A 20474-nucleotide genomic window follows, 5' to 3' on the forward strand; every position below is an offset into this window, starting at 1 on the left:
AGGCTATGTATCTTTGATATTACAACAGAATGTAATAAACTCTGTAGGCAATCAGGATCCCTTTAGAACTCTTGACACATACCCTATTTGCTAAGAATTTAATAAGTTACCTGAAAGGTTGAACTGACCTAACATAGGCATAATGGTTTTCCTTTTCTTCTCTCCTTTTATCTAACACGGAGATCTTCAAGCTTTAGTGTAGTCGAATATATAAAACTATGTGGATTTTACTGTATGGGTGGTAAAAGGCATAATCTAGTAGTTTGAGCATGTTGATTTTCACCTTGCTTGCTGACTTTGGAACCTAATTCCCATAGAAGTTGTGACCTCACTCTGTCATCCAATACTTTGCTCATAAATATTTGTGGATTGATGAAAATAGGATTCTGTTAAAACTTCTTTGTTGGCAGTGTCATGGTGAATATTGTATTAGAAGGCAATGAACATGTGTTGCTTGAATAATTGTAACCTATTCAAATATGGTTAGACCATAAAAGAGCTACCACTGAGAAGCAGACTTGTGACCACTGAGGGCTGCAGAGTTTTAAGATTAATTTAAGACAGAATTTAGTGACTATTTCAGGAGGTGTTTTTTCTATTACTTCCCATAGTATGTTTCTTTTATAAAAGTTGCAAAATAAAATCTTCTAAGCATAAAAAGTTAGGGGATAATAGACTCAAAACACATTTGAATAAGGTGCCAAAAAAGTGTTCATGTGCTTGCTACATTCTCTGTCACTTTCATATGTGTGTGTATACATATATATATAATCAGTTTGTATATATTATAGACAATAATTACATTATTAAATGATATGATGGACTTTGTTCAATTGGGTGGTCAGTTAGGTCCAACTTAATATGTTAAGACTCTGAGTTCAGATTGAACCAAAATGGAATAAATCAATTTCTGTGATGCCCTTTATACTCAATTGTAGTTTAATCTGCTTATGTCGAATTAGAGATAATTTGACATTTATATGCTTAAATTGGTGGTTTATAGATAGATCTTCCTCTAACAGACAAATTAACTTTATTTGAATCATTGTAAGTCGGTAATTATATGGTTGAGTGTGTCTGTTCTAATGGTTAATATATATATACTCTTCTTTGAGAAACTGTGAGCATGTGTGCATGTGTGTATGCTATCATGATTGTGGAGACTGATACTTAGAATCATTGACCCATATTTTTATATATATTATCATTCATTAATGATCTGCACAATGAGATCACTTTGGCTGTTAATAAATCTGTGAATGGCTTTTGGGAGAGTATACCATCATGATTATTGACACAATATATAAAAATCTCAAATATTCTGCGGGGGAGGGGGAGTAAGTTCATGTAGGTCCTTTTTTCCTTTCTTTTTAAGATTTTGCCTCACAACTCACATCTCTGTTTATACCAAGAAATAGAAATGGGTCTAGAGAACCATTATAAAACTTGATTTTAATGATTTTCAGACTGTTACAAGAATCTGTGCAGGTCTTCCATGTTATTACTAGAGATTTCTTTTTAATTCTTATAAGCACCCAACATTGGCTGCACAAAGAATAAAATACAGATATATATTATAATTGTTTAAAAGTATGTAAAGGGTTTATGGCCATGTCACCCTGAACAAGCCCGATCCTGTATGATCTCGGAAGCTAAGCAGGGTCAGGCCTGGTTAGTACTTAGATGGGAGACTACGTAGGAAGACCAGATGCTATAGGTGTAAAATATAAAAAATAAAGGATTGTAAACTGACAAGGTCCTTGTAATCTGTGAGGTCAACCAAGGGTTGCCTTGTCTAAAAAAAATATATACATACATATGTAAAGCCTATTAAGATGATCAAAATAGTAATTTGTATTGCTAAATTCATAGTACCTTTTTGTTTTGTCTTAAATGACATACACCAAATATTCTTATCATCTTGTAAATAGTTTGATGTTAAATTTCTTTTACCACAAGAAATGGAAATCACTGTCATATGGCATATAAACAGGATCAACCTGTTTTTCCCAGTAGTCATACCATACTTAAAACAGTCAAAATTCAAGACAATCAGCAGGCAGGACAGGGAGGCATAGAATGCTACTGTTTTTTAAAGAGAAGATTGTGTCCCCCCAGTCTTTTAAGGGAGAAATTAATGGGAAAAGGAAGTACCAGAAACTAAAAAGAGGTGGACCATAGAAAAAGGAGAATGGAGATACAAGTTTTTTGTACCAATTCCTAAAGACCATTCCTGGTTTTAGAGATGAGTGATAGAATAAAGATGATTCCTAATTTTCAAGTGTTAATGGTATCCACTACTCCTGTGTGAAATACTTTTTTTGTGTGAATAAGGAAAGCTCTTTTGGGGGAACTTATACTTGCTGCTGTGTCATTTGTGGACTAAAGTGGCCAAGCTTTAGTGCCCCTCCTTTAAGCCATAAAGCACCATAAGCTACGGTTCTAAAAAGCAAAGTAAGTGGTAGAGAGAAGAATTTATTACTGGAGGTAATCGATTGTAGTGAAAATATCATTGAGAAGTACTCGTTTTGCTCACTGACATTTTTTTTTTAAATTCTTTAAAGAGTGACATATGAAATGTTTTATAACTATAAAGCTCTGTTTAGCTAATCTTGTTACTTTTGTTATTATTGCAGTTATTATCAGTAACATTAAATGATTCCTCTTTGCTATAATTTCATGCTTTGGGTAAAGATGTAGACAGGTGTCTGCAGTATTTTATGAAGGAATATTTTTTCCCTTTGCCTATTAAGTCTTTATTATTGATATATATTATAGGAGTCAAAGATGTCTTTACGGATGAGAACTCCAGAATTAGTTCCTTATGAACTGTGTAGATTTTCTGTAACATCACATAGTATTTTATCCTTTCCAAAGCACTTTCATCAAGATTATCCTACTTTATTAATGAGTTTATGTGATAAGTGAGCATTATAGCCATCTGACAGTTGAAAAAGCTTTACTACAGAGAAGCTAGTTAAGTGACTTGGTTACGGTCATATACCTAAGTAGGTTAAAAACCTCTCAGATTCTGTGTCAGGACATAATATGCAGAGGTCTTTTGGAATTATTATAGGAATTGATCTGTTTTCTCCTTCAGATTTTACATGAATAAATCTCACCCCAATTGCCTTGAGCATTATCTATAATGTTCAGAAAGGGGTAGTATTAGATTGAGACCTAGGATTTATTTATCTTTGGTTCTTTTCCTAAATCACTGTATATTAAGGTGCAAAATCACTATAATTCCCTAAGCTTTACTTTTCCACATTAATAGTATGACTCTTGGGAAAACATTTGGCAGTGTCTGCTAAGCTGAATGTATGCCTACCCTATGTCCCACACTTTTTCTCCTAGGTATATAATCAAGAAAAATGCATACATGTCTACTAAAAGGTATTCATATAACAGCACTATTTATAATCAACAAATACTGGAAATAAATTATAGGGTAGATAAATTGAAGTATTATATAGTTATGAAAGAATTTCTGCTACATGCAATAATAAGGACAAATTTCACAAATATTGAGCAAAAGAAGCCAGACATAAAACAGTATATACTATAGTATGTCATTTATATAAAGTTTTTTCTTTTTTCTTTTTTTTTAAAGAAAAACTAACATTTGGGGGTTAGAGTCAGGATGGTGGGATTACCTTTTGGAAAAAGGGGGGTTACTGTGAACAAACATAAGGGATGCTTCTGGAGAACTTGTGTCTTGCTTTCTTATTTTGGGTTGTAGATACATGGAGATACTCTCTGAAAATTCATCAAGCTTTTATACTTATGATTTGTGCAATATATATCATATTTCAGTTATAAAGATTATTTTCAAAAATAAAGTGGTAGACTGGGTCTCTAAATGTGATTTCAGCTAAATGTTTGAATTTGTGGATTCAGGAATATATAGGGTATTGGGGATAACTCTTGTAACTCTAGAAGTATTAGGCCTTAGTCTCTAGAGTCATCCATGTTTTATGAAAGCTATGAAAGAAAATTAAAAATTTATGTTCCTCAAATACACATTTCTTTCTAAATCTCCTTGTTCCAAGAAATGTGATGTTTTACTTCCTGAAACTTATAAATTGATTTCTCCCAAATGAGAAAATAAAACATTCTTTTAAGTCCTATGCAAATTAAAAAGAAAAAAAAAATTTCTAAAAAGGGCACAGTAATCATTGTGCCAGTCATAGATCTCCCACCTCAGTGAATTTTCTTGTTTCTACACTAAATTTGAGATGATTTGGTGGCTTTGGAATGTTATGCAGGTCTCTACTGTTCATGCCATCTTAGATGACCCTGAGTGCTATTAAATTGAACTGTATTTTGAATAAGGAACTTAAGGGTGATAAAATGGATATTAGTATGAATGGCTCCTATATGTAACTTGTTACTTCATAAGTTGAAATTATATAATAACTGACTACAGACATTGGGAAAGATATAGAGCTTAAAGGATCATCTAATCAAAGAAGTGATTATCTTCCCATGAGTAGACTTTTTCCATTTGGTTTACTTCTCTTGCCATAGACTCTTGTTATTTACATATTCTCTGTATGCATCTTATGTGAATTAAGTATTTACTCTCTTTCATAATCTTCCAATAAAGATCAGTTTGACAGGTACTTGCTGAGCATCTGTCATGTACCTGGTCCAGTAATAAGAGTTTACAGTATTAAGGCAGAAGTAGGCTCTTTTGTTAAAGTAGCCTCATTTTATCTTACTAGAGGGAGTCTTTTGCAGTTCCAGATCAATTGTCAAGCTTGGAATATGCAGAAATAGTGTATCTAAGATTCTTTATCAAGAATCATATTTCTTACCTTTCTTCAGATTATAAGATAATCAGTGCTAGAATTAAGACCAGTTATTTTACCTGTCTTGATTTTCAGCTGTGTACATCATTTCCTTTTTACTACAGACAGATTGATTTTTATTTTATAAAGTCATTTTATTTCTTTCAGTTGGAAATGATACACACTTTCAAGCTTATCCATTTATTTATATTAGCGCAGCTTTCTTTGGAAACTAGAATGTATATTGTCATAAGGCTTCAGCCTCATTGAATTGCTGTTAGCATAAGCCTCATCTAGATTCTAAACACAACTGCTATTGATCGCTGCCTCCTGGCATCCATCCAACCCTGAGATTTTTGCCCTTCTCAGTACAGCTGGTACATGGCGTTTTTGTGGTGTTCCTTTGAGGATGACAGAAAGTAAAATAAAGGAAGAAATAATACTAAGTCATCTCTTAAGTAAAAGAGAAAATTAAAAATTGAATGATACCAGTCTGCATTGTGAGTTTAGTAATGTTAGATCATAGCTTTTGGGTTTAAAGTCCACTTTTATCATTAACTTCCAGGTTGCTAGAGCTCTTCCAAAACAGCATGGGACTTGGAAATAGAAGACCCAGGTTCAGTTCTTGTCAGTAAGCTTTGGAATCCTGGGCGGTCATCTTTCCCAGAGATTCAGTTTCCTCTTCTGTAGAATAATAGTGATGTTGCCTGCCATTGTCAGCTTTCCAAGTCTCTTGTGAAGATAATATATAAGGGCTTGGTGAGCTTTGAATCACTATAAAAAATGTGAACTATTGTTATCAGTAGTAATATAGGCTGCCTTAGTAGGCAGGCTTTTTCTGAATTAGCCAGGATCTAAACCAGTGGTTCTGTCAACACTGGAGTATGTTGAATCAAATTACTGAAGATTTCTCAAAATGTACATTATCTCCCTCCATCCTCACCTTTCTCTTATCAGAACCTCTGGGGAGGGGGGCTTATTTGTATGCATTCATGCGGTATATGTGTATATAATTAAGGTACTACCAACACCCCATTGAGAGCTAGTGGTCTAAATGCATATATTCACTTTGGTACTTGCTTACAACCCAGAAGTGCTAAGCCTTTTACAATTTTGGTTTGGCTTTTGCTACTGTGGCAAAATGTCTACTAGAAATACAATAAATATGAGCTTAGATAAATGCAAGCTCAGTCTCTTGGATCAGTTTGTAACCCAGCATGACTAGCTCTAGTTCTCCCTCAGTGAAGAGGTTGGCATCAGAGAAAGATTTCCTTCTGTTATTGTCCTAAAACCTTATGAACAACCTTTGAACCAATTCTGAGGTATGACGGAATGAGAATATGAGAAATAATGTTGCCCAAAGGCTTGTAAAAGAAAAGGACCACCAGGATTCAGCTTTTCTATGGTTATACACATGTAAGTTCTGTGTTAATGTTGGGGGAAGGAAAGAGCCCTGCGAGTGACCACACCAGGAGAAAGTGGTCCTGGTTTGTTAAGTGGAACCAGTGCTGATGTAGAGGATCCAATGGCCTGGAAGCCTGATTTCTATGCTGCTAGTAGATCACTATGTGATCTTGAGCAAATTTCTCAACTGTCTTGAAGTGTCCTGGACTAGATGTTCTGTATGACCCCTTTCAGCTCTATAATTCTGATTTCTTTTTTATTCAGGAGATAATAAAATATTCTCTATCAATTTTAGATTCTTTCTAACCTTCCCATATAATACTTGCAGGTATGTGGTCTATTCTATGTATTATCTTCACTAGTGATAGAAATATAGCAAGAGGCCATAACCATTTCAGTATAAAGGGTTTGACTGGCATTCTTGGGGCTTTTGGAAAGCATACAATTGGGAGGATCTGTCATTTTTTTCTAGAATACCTGAGGAATAACAGGGACTAGAGCTAGAGAAAGTTGGTGGATCATACAGGATCTCAAATGCCTTCTTAAAGATTGGGGCTGATTCAGCAGAGTGTGAGGGATGCAGTGAAGATTTTGAGGAGGGGTACAGCATAAGTGGTAGGATGATCCTAGAAGGATTTATTCCATACATATTTTTACTCCATACACAGTTCTTGATTACCTACTGTGTATTGGCCCTCATAATTCCAAGATAGAATTATAGTTACTTGAGTAACTATAAATCTAATTGACAACTTTCTAAGTAGTACATTGTAATTTAATGAATGCTGTGATAGAGAAGTTTTGTGAGTTGTCTCCATATGTAATGGTTGAAGCAAAAAGGGGAAAAAATGAAACATTATATGGTATTATCCATGTGTCAGTTGCTATTGTTAAGTTTTTTCCATGGATTTTTAAAAAAATGTATTTTAGTGTATGAACTTTAGCCTTTGAAGTTATAGGTAATAATATCATCATCCTCATTTAACAGATGAAGAAATTTTGGCACAGAAAGTTTGCACACAATTCTTTGTCGAGATTCCAATCTGGATAGTCTGACTACAGAGAGTGGATGAGAGAGAGAGCCAGTTCACAAATCTTGAGGAACAGCAACATTTAAGCTATAGGTAAATAAATGAAAAGCAGTTAAGACAATTGAGAAGAGATTATCAGAAAGATGGGAGGAGAGGAAGGAAAATTGGTATACTGGTATAGGAAACATGAAGAGAGAATTTAAAGGAGAACCTGATCAAGGGTGTCAAATACTACAGAGAGATGAAAATAGGATGAGAACTGCAAACAGACATGGTTTTGGTAATTAAAATATCATTATGATCTTACCAAGATATACTTAGTTTGTGTTGTATTGGTTATATTGGAGGGCTAGGACAGCTAGAGAAATCAGTTAAGAGACCAGTTCAGTGGTTTAGATGTTAAATGATGACATGGATAGGACAGTGAGTGTGAGAGTAGTGAGGAAAGGACGTTTTATTAAAAGTAGTTGAGAAACATAACTCAGAGATTGGTGACTGAATGGGGATTGGGAAGACTGGGAAAGATGAGTATAAGTTTGCCCTGAAACCCTGTGGTTTCCTAAACTTGGCACCTATCATATACTGACTGCTCCAGAGAGTATAGAGATCTGGAACAGAGGGCCATTTTTAATAGCCAGTATTAAACTATTAAGTACCATATGCTGTGCTAAGGCATTTTATTTAATACTCACTTGTAGGTATTCTCAACACAGTTTCACAGATGAGGGACCGGGAGCTTAAAGAAATTAAATTTTCCCAAGGTCTGATATTCAGTAATGACTATAAGGCCTAGAGTTAGTAAAAGACATACAATAATGGACATAATTATAAGAGCAGTACCACCCATGAGTGATACAAAATTGAAATAATTTGGAAGTTGGAGAGGTTATTTTTGACTTGAAGGATTCAAAAGAGTATCCTAGGAAGGGAGACTATTTGAGTCAGGCCTTGAAACATAAATCAAGATAAGTATTCCTGAAAGTTTTTTAATTGTAATGGACCATAGAAATATTATATTGATGATGAACAGAAGTAAGGGAGCATTAGGTCACAAGTTATTACCAGCAGAATTTTTTCGGGAGTGGGGGGCGGTGGGGGGCGGTGTAGAGCGTCTCAAAGTGGAGCAATACAAGTTGAGGCCAGAAATAGAGGTTCTTGAATATTATATTATTAGTGGGTGGTAGAGAGCCATGAAGAGTTGTGAACATAATAGAGATGTGTATTTATGTATTCAGCTCATGTTTTAGTATTTTTGCATATATCTATCTATCTATCTATCTAGAGTAGTCTGAGCAGAAAGTTGGATCTTTGAAAAATAAGCCAAAACTTCATTTGATTCTTCACTTTGGGAGGTTTCAGTATAAATTGAAGCAAATGATTAATTTTAAAAAATTGAAATCTAATGTCATCCCTGTTACATTACTTTACTTATTTGAAAATTGGCTGCCATATCAAGAACCAGAAAGTGAAAAAAAAAGCCTCTGACCAGTCACTGTAGAAGTCGCAGTACCTGGTCACTGAGCACATGCATTCTGCCTCCAGGGAAGGTCTACATCCAGTACACGTTGTGCATTTTTGTCACAGCCCTAATGATTTTGTGGCTTATGAGGTTATAGAAGGTGAATAACAAATTAGAACAGGTAGTTTGTTAAAGGCCGATCCCCTATCAGTGAAATGAGTTAACAGCAAAAAATAATTTATAGGAAAAAACTATTAATAAAATAGACCTCATGATTGAAAAGCACAGTAATATAGGGATAGAGAGCCCTCAGGATTCTTAATAGACCCAGGGAGCACCACTTTGTTATGGTAGTGATGGTTGTTAATTTTTGCCCTCAAGCAGCAAGGAAATATTGTTATATTCTATCTTTAGGCAGCATTCCATATGTGGTTTGACTTAAAGGCCCCTTTCATATGAATAATAGCTTGGGACCCAAGGTTATAGGAAACTCCTAATTTTGTAGATATTACAGCTTAGTATCCACTGGGTTCATTTTTCCTTTGCCTCCAGTGCTCAGGACTACCAACATTACTGCTTTACCTTATGTGGGTTTGTAGTCAGGAAAGAAGAAAGGACAGAGAAAATCTCTTGGTGCCTCATCTCATTTAATACCTAATAAATAACAAAGGACTTTGATCTGCTGTTCATAGCAGTGCTGCGAAATGGCTATTTGTGTTACCTCTATTACTCAGGTAAGGAAAAGAGACCCAGAAAGTTTAGATAGAAGGGCAGTTGGGTGCAAAGAACATGACTAATATGGCTAGCTGATTGACGATCATGACTGAGTGGTTCACCACAGGGTTTGCCACAGACTTTTGCCTGGATACTAGCATAAGAAACACATTTTACATTCCTTCCCACTAACAAGTACATACAACATTGAAAGATAAATATCACAAAACAATACTAACCCTTACTATGTTTCATATACTCAGAATTTTCTATTCTATTTCTTTTTTAACAAAATGATCACAGTCCACTCAGTGACTTCCTGATTCACTAATGAGTTAAGGAGTGCAATCTGATAAATGTTAGTATGATGTATGACTTGCAAGTGGATTATTTTATGAGGAGGTAAAGCCGGAGTGGGGATATATTATGGCTGTGTTGCAGATGTCTTGAGTGCCATGCCAAGGAACTTATTCTAATGGGCAACATAAAGTCCTTGAAAAATATGTGTCAAGGTGATAACATGATTATGGCTTTGTGCCAGGAATATGATAATACCCTAACAGAGCTCCTTAACGGTTCGTAAATAACTTTCACATACATTAACTTGTTCCCCATAATAACCTTAAGAGATAGATAAGGCATAGTTATTGCCTTTACGCAGGTGAAGAAACTGAGGTTTAAAGAGGTAAAACCCTTGTCTCAAGTGTAAAGCCACAGTTAGGAATTAATTAAGCTCAGCTTTTCTGATTGCTGTATCAGCGAGTAGTAGGAGGAAGAGCATAGCAAACTGGCCTTTTAAAGATCTGGGCAAGAGGTAATGATAGTGATGAAAATTGAAGGGAGGGGGTCAGATGCAAAATTAAAGAAAAATCCAGATAATTTCTTGAAAATATTTTTTTTTGTTGAAAGCCATATGCATGCATTCTAAACTCTTGATTCTTTTTTCTTTTCTTTTTTTTCAAAGATAGTTTTTGGTTATGTTGTAAAATTTCAGCCCATTTACCCAGGCAAGGCCAGGTTATAAAATTGCCATTATGCTCTGTCATGGCCTATGATAGTTTTCATCACTCATTTTCTCTTTAGAAGGAACTGAATTGGGAAACCATTTTTCATTGTTTAATATTCAAATCTGAAAATAGTGATATTTAAACTTCAAAAACATATCACATAGAATAAGACATATCAGCAGGTTTTTTGTCAAGTGTGAATTGTTACAGATGTGCCTGAGTTCTTCCTTTTTGTTATAGATTATTCTGAATTTTCATTGATAAGCTTTCATTAGCATCTTTCTTTTCTTAACCCTCTGAAAGTCATTAAAAGAACAAGTCCTGCTCCAGATTTCACTCTGAACAGACTGCAGATCATCCGTGTTAGTCTGAAACACGAGAATGAAGAAATGAATGTTTAAATATATTTGTATACCAATAATCTTTAAAATCTCAATTTTGTACTTTTCTGATCTCCTATAATTTTGCCCAAAGAATTTTTGTTCCTTCTACCAAGAAAAGTTTGATGTTTGATATATATCCTGTTTTTTAAAAATAATGCTTTCTGCAAAACGTGTTTTTTTTAAAAGGATATTACTGAAATTTTGACAATTGAAATTTTTAACTTCATTATAGAGAATTATGATAAAATGTGGATATTAGTTAAGAGAAGCTTAAAAACTTCTCTAGCGTCATACCTGCTTTTTCTTTTCTAGAAACCTGAGTCATTTTTAGCTTCTTTCGTACTCATTATGTGCAATTAAGTGTCAAATTCTTGCAATTTTATTTTTAAAATCTCTTTCAAACTAGTATGTACTCCTTCTTGAAACCTGTGCTCATATAACCAACTGCCTATTGGACATCTCAACTTGACTTTTTAATAGGATTCTTAAACTTAACATAACAAAATTCAAACTTAAATTTTTTGTCTCCTAAATTTGTTCTTTCCGTGGTCTTCCTCGTCCCAGGAAATGACAACTCCATTTTTCCAGCTGCTCAGGCAAGACTTTAGAGATACCCTTGACCTATTTTTCTTATACTCTGTCACAATTCATCAGTAAATCCTGTTGACTTTATCTTAAAAATAATCCAGAAAAATTAGTGAAGTCCAATTATAGTCTAGAGTTTAGTTAATAGTAATATGCCAATGTTGGTTTCTTAGTTGTGACAAGTATACCATAAGACGTTAATAATTGGGGAAATCTGGGTGAGCGTTATATGGGAACTCTGTACTATCATAGCACATTTTCTATAAATATAAAATTATTTAAAAATATAAACTTTCCGAATAAATCCAGAATCTAACCATTTAACACCCCCACTGATCCTGATCACCATCATCTCTATCATGGATAATTAATTATAATAGCCTTCTAATTAGTCTACTTGTGTCCCTTCTCTTGCCCTCCTGCCTATCCCCACTTCTGGCCCCAATTTATTCTTAATATTCTTAATAAGGTTGGTAAGAATAAGCTTTTAAAAGTAATTCACGTAATATTACTTCTGTGCTCAGTATCCAGCCTTCAACGGGCTTCTCTATTTTATGATGAAAAGTTCTACATACATGATCTAGTCCCGAGCTTCCTCTCTGCTTTTATCTCTTACTGTTCTGCCATTAATTCATAATTGGGCTCTGATGATAGGCGAATGTCTCCCCCTTGTTTACATATACAGGAGTTTCAGTATCAAAAGTTAGCAAATGATTGCATTAATATAGTGATACACTACAATAACACCATTGTAACATTCTGAATTTGTCCTATGAATTAACTATTTTGCACTTATCTTGATTCTTTCTTTTGTACAATGTGTTCTCGAAAACTCATCTTGTCATATGTTCCCATATCAAACACTAATATAATGTTAACAAGATAAATCATAAATATATAGAAGATTGACGACTAAATGCAAAGTCAATTTTATATAATTGATTTGTCATTAAGTGGTTATTTGCATTAAATATCCTATAAGATCATTGTGCTCTATTTTAGTGTCTATAAAACAAGTATTTTCTTCACTATGTTCAGCTCTTACAAAAACAAGCAAATTGGTGTAAGCATAAGATACTTAAGAAAACATTCCTCTTTGCCTTAAAATTAGCACTTATATAAGTCAGCGTAGGGGGTAGAGGGATGGGGGAGTAGCCTATAAAAAGTATTTTGAGTTGCACAAAGCCAGAGATAGTTTGAGATAATATTCTCCACAGATTTAGACAGCTTTGGTTTATAAAACAAACTTGTTTTGACAGCAAAAATATGAATCCACTTTGATTCTGTGTGCTAGCCTCTCAACTCATTTCTATTATTTCTGGTACTATTGCCATTCTGTTTCTTTTAGAAGAACTTCTGAGTTAATTGTGGTACTCAGTGGTGTATTATAGGGTGTGCATGTGTGTGTGTTTGAATTTGTGGAAATACTTGACACTATTTCCCTTCAGTGTTTTCTGGTGCAAATGCAAGTGTGTTGTTTATCTCAAAAGTAAGGGTGCTAATTTCTCCTATCAACTCCCCCACTTACCTGTTTCTCTTTCTCAGTCCTATTTTCTCTTTCATTCTCCTTCCCAGTCTCTCACTCTTACACGCCTTCTGTCCTTATCCTATAAAGGCTTCTAAAAACTAAGAATTGCTTTCATTAAATATGAGCTATGCTGTGATTCGAGACCAGGAGGCACTGCCCTGAGGGAGGCCTAGGATAAATTCCGTGAGTAACAAATTATAGAGTAAACATCCTGGGTGTAATTCATAGTTAAATCATCCTGAGTATTTATACTATTTTTTGGTTGGAAAAGTGACCAATGGTGTATTGTTCTTCTGAGTAAGTATACAAGGATGTCTAAATTGTCTGAAGGTCAAATTTGAGGAAAATTTGACACTTTCCCTGAATAGCATGATATTTGTGAAGGATATCATCTCAATCCTTTTCTTTTTCCTCTTTTTTTCCTTTCCTCTTTCCTCTTTTTCACTGTCAGCTTTAAATCTCCAGACTTGTTATGCATTTTAGTTCAGGGAGATATGTTTTTTATCCTCAATACTGACCAAACATCCCCTTTAATCGGAGTGAATCACTTAAGGACTATTTTTTCCCCTCCTAGTCTATGGTTACCTTTGTTTTATAACATTGTCCTGGGTGTTCCAACCAAGAAAATTTTATTTACCTGAGAACACCCCTTTGATACAAATTCTTTTAGGGTCTGGATCTGCTTCTCTTTTTTCTTTATGAAGAATCTTAAATTTCTTTCATAAAACCTCTTTCCAATGATTGATTGGCCAAGAAGGAGAACTCAGACTTAATGCTCTGTTACATCTACACTGTCTATGTATTTTGTTTGACTCAGAGCATCCTTTCAAGTATATTGTCTGTGATACAAACCTGCACAAATATAGAATAGTGTCTATAATATTCTTGCATTCACGTATAACAAGTGACTGGGTGGCCAGGAGAGTAGTTAGAAAAAGGAAGAATTTTCATGTTTACAGGGAGAGCCAAGAGCTAATATCTGGCTAGACGTTACCGGTAACAGCAGTGGCTGAGCTCTGCCCTGGCTTTCCAGTGCCTGGGCACTTTCATGTGACATGTTCCTGTTTGTTAGCTTCTCACTACTAGCCTTTGTAGTAAGGTCGGTAGGGATTACTGTTGTATTAATAGAAACTGGAGGTGGACAGTGAGATTGGAAAGGCCAAATGATTGATTTCCAGGAGGCATCTGAGTTTTACTGTTTATTTTTATATAGATAACCCATAGCCTTTTACTGTTTATTTTTATATAGGTAACCCATAGCCTTTTAGATTCAGGGAACCTGACACATAGTAACTAAAGTCGTTATGTGCACTAGATCATACACTGTTCTCAACAAACCATTGATGTACCTTTGTTCTCTCAGTTCTGCACAAGGAAAACTACACCTTAAACAGGTTAAATTCTAGATTGAATCTTAAAAATTACTGATCTATGACAGTTTTCCACTGAGAAAAATAGCAATTTCACATGGTTCAACCTCATATTTTACTCAGTGATACGCAAATAGATATGTTTGTGTATCTCTGTTCCGATTCATTTTATATTGATTTTGTCATTTGGCTCTTAGAAAACTGTCTTATTTTTAACTTTTAGGTTCTTTGGGGGTACCTTCATGTTGTCACAATGTATTACCTGACATTTATTGTTTTCTTTCATCAAATGAGGAGCCTAAAGGTCAGCGAGTTTAAATGATTTATCTAAAGTTGCACAAGTTATGTACCAGGTAAATCTTCATCCTCCAGAATTCTTCTTTTCCTTCTATGCCACATCAATGGACAAAATAGTGAGGGGACTTTGGAGTCATCAGATATGGGGAATGGTTACAGAGGAACTATGCATATTAAACTTTTCTGAAAAAATACTTAGGAAGGGAAATAACATTGACTTTTGAGTCATACATATCTGGATTAAACCTGTCTCATTATTTACTAGCAGTATAACCTTAAACAAGTTTCTTAAACTCTCTTGAGCCTAGGGGTTTTTTTTGTTTTGTTTTTTGTTTGTTTGTTTTTTAATCTGTCAGATGAGGCTATTAACCTAAATCCTACAGTTATTGAGAGAGATAAGTAAGATAACATTTGTGAAGGACCTGTTAAGGCTTGGCATCTAAGAACTCCAAAAATTAGTTCTCTTTCATACCACACTTCTCCCTCAGAAGAGAGAAAATACATCTTTTTTTTTTTTTGGATTGTGTAAAGTCACATTAAAGACCATTTTATAGATGTTAAAATGTGGCAGATTTCATTGCATTTTTTTTTAGAGATTTTAATTAAAATAATATTGCTATCACCACTAGTTTTGTATCTAAATAAAAGTTAAAAGTCCCATTTGTTATAAAGAAGATTCTTGGTTCAATAATTGCTAGTCTAACTGACCTCCAAGAACTTTCCTAGTTTTAGTTTCTTTGCAGAAATAGCCATAGAGAATAAAAGGACAATGCTTGTCATGTTGTCTTCATAAATCATTGAAATATTCTGGAACATTCTACATTTTGATACATTTTCAAGATTGCTTTTTTCCCCATAAAACTGGAGAATATCTGGCCCCATTGTGAAAAGCCTAAGTGGATGAAGTCCTAGTTGCTCGTGCCTATTTTTATGTACTATATTTAACGTTTCAAAAAGAACATTCTCAGATTAAAGCATGATGCAAACTTCAATATAAATAATTTTTGTAGTTGCTTTATTTTCATGATTCTTTGAAAGTCATCCGCAGCACCATTTGTCTTTTTATAATCTATATATTGTTCTGGGGCGGGGGAAGTCTAGTAAGTTATATATATTTATAGTTCTTGCATTTATGTAGCATTTTGGGGGTGTAGACAGCAAAGATGGAATCTCATTTTAGTGACCTGATGAAATTTCAGAAGTATTAATATGTGATATCCAAATCTCGATCACAGTTTGAAGCCTATTGTTACATCATAGTTGCTGTAAAAAAAAAACGTTACTGAGTTTTTCAAATATTTCTATAAAGCATACTTGTGTTAGATATTTATTGTGTTATTAACAACTACGAGGTCCTGGTTATATATGGTTGATTTGGAGGAAAGGAGAGGTGCCTACTGAATGTAAATAATTTACATTGTCCACATTTGATATACATATATAAGATGTACATTTGATAATCTAAACTTGTGGACCTGGGTGAACATAAACATTACCATGGAAATCCCGTAGAAGATATTTGTATATCTCCCTGGCTTTGAGAGTATCGTATTGAGAACTGGAAAGTCAAAAAACGCAAATCAATACATTTGTTGTACCTTTCCAAATTTTGCGGAGTTCATCTGATCATTTGAAGTGAAACAGTCTAGCTCAAGGAAAATTAATTTCCTTATTAAGGCCCAGCTGGATGATGCTAGCTTTGTTCCTTTGTGAAATTTCTCTTTTACTTCTTATCTCCCTCTTTCTCACCTTCCCTTCCTTCTCTCCTTCTCTTCCTTCCTTTATTTACTTCAGAAGAAGGGAAGATACTTAAAGGAATGCTTTAAAATATTTATTTGTTATTTGAAAGTAACATCCAAGATAAATTACCAGATTTGGCTTTGAACCTCTCAAGTTATTCAAAGTCAGACATATTTGATTTGTAGTATAGGACAGGAATTTTTGTTGTTGTTAGAGACGGTGTAATGACTTTTCCATCTCCAAATATGGAAAAAATTTAAAGCAAAAAAATTTTAAAGCAGAAAAGAGGCAGATTGGACATTTTTTTTGCTCTCCCTCGAAGAAAAGCCTATTAAATTGAGATGTATTAAAACATCCTCTTATAAAGAATGAGTTGTCTCAGTGAACTTTAGATTACATGTCAAAAGCTTTATATAAAATACTTTGTCGATATCACATTACTGCTACAGAAAGTTTTCGTATCGTTTTTATACTCTTCTCTGGCCAACTACTATTCTTTCACTGAGGTGTGATCTCCAAACTGATTCTTTCCTTGTGTTCTGCCTCCGTACCCCCCCCCCGCCCCCCCACCGATGTGACATTCCGGTTTTCCTTTGGGAATGAAATTATGAGTACTTGAAAGTTATTCTCCTTTTTTCCCACCAAATAGCCCATCAAGTCTTACAAGAGAGCTTCCTATAATGTTTCGCTTTCTTTCTTTCTGATGAGGACTTCTCTTGGATTTATTCCAGCATGAACTGCTGTGGGTAAATATAGTTGACCCTTGAAGAACATGGGGTTGAATTGTGTGGATCCACTTATAAGTGGATTTTTTTTTCAATAAATATTTTCTCATGATTTTCTTAATAACATTTTCTTTTCTCTAGTTTATTATAAGAATATAGTATATAATACATATGTAACGTACAAAATCTGTGTTAATCAATTGTTTATGTTATTGGTAAGGTCAATAATAGGCTATTAGTAGTTAAGTTTTTGGAGACTGAAAAGTTATGTGGATTTTGAACTGATGGTTGGTGGGGGGTTGGTGCCCCTAACCCCCATGTCGTTCAAGGGTCAACTGTATAATCTTCCTGAAATAGTAACTTCCTCATTGCTCCTACCCATGAAAGATCATGAAATAAGAATTGCAATAGGCTTTAGAAGCAGTTAATAACAGACGGTTATTTTGGTTTGGCTGTTTTGGGACAGAGACATGCTGAAGTACAAAAAAGACAGACAAAAATTCATTACTTTCACCTGTTTTTGTTATTGAGTTATGACAATAAAATAGGTAGCCCTGCTTCTAACCTGACCACTCTTGACAGCTCTGGATAGGTCACAGGCATAGATCACAGGAATAGAGTCGTCATTATCTCTACACATAATATTTGGTAATTCTTAAAAAATTGATTTTGCCTTCTAAGGGGGTCATTCTGACATGACTTCATCAAATTAGCCTTGTCAGAATGCTCCTTATTTCAAGGTGACCATATCAAATGTTTTGCCGCTGCTTACACATATCAAGACCAGGTTTTGATAGGTATAGTTGTGTACTCTTCAAACTTTAAGACATATTAAAAAAATGTGTGCTAATAATTGAAAAAAATTTACTAATTTGTGGACCTTTAAAGACTAGCTTTAAAAAACACTACTTGACAAAATACTTCCTTGACATTTGTGGTAGTCAGTTCATAATACCACACAGACTGAATGGCTTAAACAATAGAAGTTTATTTTCTCACCGTTCTGGAAGCTTGAAGTCCAAGATCAAGGTGCTGTTAGGATTGGTTTCTAGTGAGGCCTTTCTTTTAGGCTTGTAGATAGAACCACCTTCTCACTGTATAATCACATGGCCTTTCCTCTGTGTATGTGTCACTAGAGTGAGATCTCTGGTCTCACATGTGAGGACACCAGCCAGTTCTGTTAGTTTAGAGCCCTACCCTTATGATCTCATCTAATCTTAATTACCACGTGAAAGACTCAGTCTCCCAGTACAGTCACTTTGAGGGTTAGGGCTTCAACAGATGAATTTGGGAGAGGGGAAAATTTAGTCCATGCATTGCATTAAACATTGGATGTGTGAACATTAATTAGACCTTATCTTAGTCTCTAAGGGGCTCACTCTCATGTGGAAGACCAACATATAAAAAAAATTATCAGAGTATAATCTAGTTAGTATGATAGCAGATACATTCAAATAACAGTATCATTTTAGCTGGATGATGAAAAAAATTATAGGCTTTGCTATGAACAAAGAAAATATAGGCATTTTGAGAAAAGGAAGTAACATCATGCTTCTGGGTTGAACTGTAGTTAATAGTGAACCCTTTAGAGTTTTAAACAGGAAATCTGATTTATATTTTATAAAGATAGCCCTGGTCTTCTGGCCCAGACTCCAGACAAATGTAGAGCTCCCTAATTCTTTAAGCATTTAATCAAAGTTGTTCCCAAGTGGTACTTGTAACTGTAATTCTAAGAAGAGCTTTCTTCTACCATGCTATTTTGGAGTCTTCTCTAATGTTGATCTTGAATTTTCCTTATGTAGCTTAAAAAATTTTTACATTGTTTTCTTTTTTGACCTTAAAAAAAACCTTAATTTTTATCACTCTCGCTGTATTTATAGACTTTTATACATGCACCTTTTTGCTTTCTCTGAGCTAAGCCATATGTATTGTGTTTAAAACATCCCCTTAATAATTTCTGAAGTGCTCTTTAAACTCTCACTTTCTTGATGTACCACATGTATTCTGATTACAAATCCATGTGGTATCGCATCAAAAAGGATTCGGTATTTTTATCCTATAGAAAGCTCTGTGCATAGTCAAACTGGTAGCTTAATGGTAGTTTTTCCTTTCCCCTACAAGGTAGGGAGGCTATTAGGTTTCATTACTGCTTTCCATAGGAAGATTGGCTTTGTGGAAGGTTTTTTTCAAAGATCAGTTTGGTGATGTGGAAACTTTAGCTATGAATTAAAGATGAGTAAGCTCAGTGTGATTATAATAGAAAGCTTGATATTTGAGGTAAAACAATTTGGGAATATATACCTTATAAAACAAGTTTAAAGGAATTAAGTATGTCTAGCCTAAAGGAGAAAAGACTTTGAGAAGATTTAAAAACAATTAGAAATATATAAAAGTCTATTTTTTAGATGATCGCGATAACTCCATTTTCTCGTAGTACAGGGTAAAAATATGTGAGCCTAAACTCGTCAGAAGGAATTAGGTTAGATGCTTGAAATGACTTACCTCAAGAGCGTGGAGTCTCTGGAAATTTCAGGGGAAGGGGGAATCAGGAACCGTCTTTTCTGGGAATTCTGTGTATTCTATTAAATTCTATGTATATGTGGTATTTTAAGATATTGTGGGTATTATAGAATCACAATTTATATTATGTATAAAACTTGTGCTTGATAGAAAGGAGGAAAGGTGGTTTTTGCTGGTTAGAGAGCAGAACTATAAATAATTAACTCTCTGTTGGCAACGTCTTGTTTTTGATTTTAGGCAAGGTCATTTTTTGATGATAAGTTTAAAAATTGTCTAACAGCTTAAGAATCACCAACAAACAGAATTTTTAAAAAACATATTGCCTGTTAGAAACGATTCTATAAGCTATATTCAGGTGTAGAGAGCATTCATTAATTTTACTCTCAAAAGATTAGTCAGACCCCCCTTAAGTATATTGGACATTTCCTTTTCAGTCATCTTTCCTGTTGCCATCCACTCCAATTTGCGATTTCTGTTGCATCAAACCATACTATTACAAAAGCTTTATAAATGGCTCTAAACTCTTTGAATTATTTTCCAGGGGGTATAATTCACATGCATTTTAATACAAATGATGCCTTTTGGAATTTGCAACTTATGGCAGCTCTGTGATATCCCCTTCACCAGTCCTGCATAGTTCTCTAAAGTTAATCCTACCAAATGTGCTACTTTCATTGCATCAATCTGTTGTTTAAGAATCTTAATATTTTTAATTTTACTTATTCACTAAAATTAAATCTCTTGTTTAGAAATCTAGCTACATCCCTTATAGATTATTTTTACTTCATTTTGTCACCATTTCCCCACCCCCCCAACCCCAACTGCCACTTCCTGATCTAAGGGCTACTCATTTTTCTCAACATTTCAGACCCTGCATTTTATTGCCAAAGACCTACCTGATCTGTAAAGACCTTGCTT

General features: G+C 34.4%; 1 protein-coding gene and 1 pseudogene across 1 annotated transcript in view; both read left to right on the forward strand.

Moving 5' to 3' along the window:
* DDX10 (DEAD-box helicase 10) overlaps positions 1-20474 on the forward strand; it is a 230211-nt gene that overhangs the window by 159043 nt on the left and 50694 nt on the right. The window lies entirely within an intron of this gene.
* On the forward strand, positions 1602-1720 carry LOC112481073 (annotated as a pseudogene).

The sequence above is a fragment of the Pteropus alecto genome, unplaced genomic scaffold, assembly GCF_000325575.1.
Source record: "Pteropus alecto unplaced genomic scaffold, ASM32557v1 scaffold385, whole genome shotgun sequence".
Taxonomy (NCBI): domain Eukaryota; kingdom Metazoa; phylum Chordata; class Mammalia; order Chiroptera; family Pteropodidae; genus Pteropus; species Pteropus alecto.